Source organism: Physeter macrocephalus, chromosome 8 (assembly GCF_002837175.3).
Source record: "Physeter macrocephalus isolate SW-GA chromosome 8, ASM283717v5, whole genome shotgun sequence".
NCBI lineage: Eukaryota > Metazoa > Chordata > Mammalia > Artiodactyla > Physeteridae > Physeter > Physeter macrocephalus.
In genome coordinates, this window is record NC_041221.1 from 84,913,089 (window position 1) to 84,916,100 (window position 3,012).

A 3,012-nucleotide genomic window follows, 5' to 3' on the forward strand; every position below is an offset into this window, starting at 1 on the left:
TTTTATGTCTCAGATGGTGAACATGAGTTAAACGAAATTATCCGTTTTTTTTTTTTTTTTTTTGGTGGTATGCGGGCCTCCCTCTGTTGTGGCCTCTCCCGTTGCGGAGCGCAGGCTCAGCGGTCATGGCTCACGGGCCCAGCCGCTCCGCGGCATGTGGGATCCTCCCAGACCGAGGCGCGAACCCGGTTCCCCTGCATCGGCAGGCGGACGCGCAACCACTGCGCCACCAGGGAAGCCCTATCCTTTTTAAATAACCTTATAAATACATGTGGGAAGGATAACAGAGGACAGGTAGGTAGTCTCAGTGCTCTCTGTTCACAGACTAAAAGTCTAATTTCCAATAGCTGTTTTGAATTTTTTTTTCTTGTTTTTTTAACAAAGGAAACCGGAGAAGATGAAAGGACCATCATAATTACTGGGAAAACAATGTGTCTACAATCTAAAACCACATGTACCTAGGTAGGGCTTTTTGGCTTGGTGAAAGTCGCACCATACCACAACTCATGGTCTTTAGGGACCCTATGGGCAAATGTGCATGGTGGTCAAAAAGCCTCTTGAGAGAAAAGGGTTGATAGTTTCCCACTTTCTTTTTTCAGTTTCACGGTCACTGATATATTTCTAGTCATTGGCAAGGAAGGGCTTTACTGACACTGACGAGCAGAAAAGGGCACAAAATTTCCACTATGTGAAAGGCTGTCAATGGACTTTGTTGGCGACCAGAACTCAATATATTGCTTGGGTTGTCACGGGAAAAGGCATTATGGAAAGCATGACATTTGGCTAAATCCTGAAATATTTCCTGAAAGCTATGGGTAATGAACATATGTTTGATCACTTAATAAGTACAACATGGCGGGTCCCAGCAGCTCGGGCGGCAGGAGGAGCCGCAGCGACCAGGCAGCCCAGCTTCGAGAAGGCTCTCGGCACGCCTCGGCCAGCAGGCACTCGCCTAGCGCCCGCCCGGCCACCAGGATGCTCAAGAGCAAGGTCAGCTCTGCCGAGGGCGCGGTAAAAGAGAGCCCAAGGGGAGACCCGCGAGGTTGCCAGCTAAACCGGCTCCCGCAACAGTGGAAACGAAGCCAAAAAAGACGGCAGAAAAGCATAAATCTTCAGACAAAAAAGTGCAAACAAAAGGGAAAAGGGGAGCAAAGGGAAAACAGGCCAAAGTGGCTAACCAACAGACTTAAGACCTACCTGCAGAAAACGGAGAAACTAAAAAACGAGGAGAGCCCAGCCTCTGATGAAGCAGGAGAGAAAGAAGCCAAGTCTGATTAATACCACACACCCGGTCCTATCAGTGGTCCCTGTCTCCCTTCTTGTATAATCCAGAGGAATATTTTTATAAACTATTTTGTAAATGCAAGTTTTTTAGTAGCTCTAGAAACATTTTTAAAAAGGAGGGTATCCCACCTCATCCCATTTTTTAAGTGTAAATGCTTTTTTTAAAGAGGTGAAATCATTTGGTAGTTGTTTATTTTTTGGTACAAACAGAAAATAGTGGGATATTGAATATGGGAGGCTTTGATTGTCTTGGGTGTCAGCTTAAGATTCCATAGATGGGGGGGTAGCTTTTATATCCTATAAAACAAAGCATACTAAATGGCAGATTGGAGTCAGTTGTGTATTTAATGTCTTGAACATTTTAAATTACTTCTCTTCCCATGTTGTTTTTGGTAGGATTGTATCCTAAAGCAAACCACTCACTCCTTGATCTTGGCTCTCCTTGTCAGAATTTCCTGCACTCTGTAACATCTTGGCCGTGGTAGTCCAGTTCTTCTAGTAACTTTGTTAATGTGTTGTGAACGATTGACAATTTGAGTATGTAGTGTATATGATATTAAATTGTGAATTAGTGGGACTTATGATGTAACAGCATATCAATATTTGAAAATATTGGTACTTGATATCCTGTTAAGGAATATTTGCCTCCAAATTTTAAGCTGGAAAGTCACTGGAATAACTTCAGAAAAGAATCACAACGACATGATTTTTTAGATTTTTGGTATGTATGTTAAGAATTGTGTACAAATTGAAATGTCTGTGTACTGATCCTCAAAACAACGAATAAAATCTCATTATGAAAGAAAAAATATACAACAGACTGTACTATGCATTGTGGGTGATATGTAAGTCCAGCTGTCCCTCAGTATCTGCAGGGGATTGGTTCCAGGACTCACAATGGAGAGCAAACTCCGCAGATGCTCAAGTCCTTTATATAAAATGGTGTAGTACAGTTGGCCCTCAGCATCCCTGGGTTCCACACCTTCCAAAAGGGAGGGTAAATTGTATATATCCATACAAAAACCATCCTCCAAGAACTCACATGCTAGAAAATAAAGGTAAGTTACATATATTAACAATTACATTATGAAGTAGACACTGATAAGCACTAAACTTATAGACGAATTTTTATATAAAAGCAGAAGGGAGGTTTTACTTCTATTACTTGAAATTGAGAAAGATTCTACAGATGAGGTGGCAACGGAATTGAACTTTAAAATATAAAAGATGGATAGATTCTCTTGATACAGAGACACAGGACAAGGCATTCATGATTGAGGACAGTAGATAGCTAACAAGAGAGAAAATAGAAAACATAGGGTGGATCTGGATAACAATGTGCAGTATTTTTGAAAAGGACAGAGGTGGGAGAAACAAAAGGATTTAAGGAGGGCATGTGCCAGATCATCATAGGCCTTGAATATTTAGATAAAAGTAAGACATTCATTGCTTTTGTAATCAAGGCTTGTGAAATAAATAGTATAATCCAGCATCATGTAAAACTTGCAATGGATTAAAGAGAATTTATAAACAGTTTGATCCATTGGAAGCATTTGTGCCACTGTCCAGATAACAGATAATAAGGTTGGAAAGCAGGATAGAGGAAGTGGAAATGGTGACAACCCGTAAAGATCAAACAAATTACAGGGAAGGAACTTGGCAACTGCATGGTTTATATTGTACAGGGCCTTTTGCTATATACTTTGCATACTAACTCTGTCCTAGATT

General features: G+C 41.1%; 1 pseudogene; it reads left to right on the forward strand.

The window, feature by feature from the left end:
- Positions 1 to 852: 852 nt before the first annotated feature.
- LOC102979787 (uncharacterized) lies at positions 853 to 1,587 on the forward strand (annotated as a pseudogene).
- The last annotated feature ends 1,425 nt before the right edge of the window (positions 1,588 to 3,012 follow it).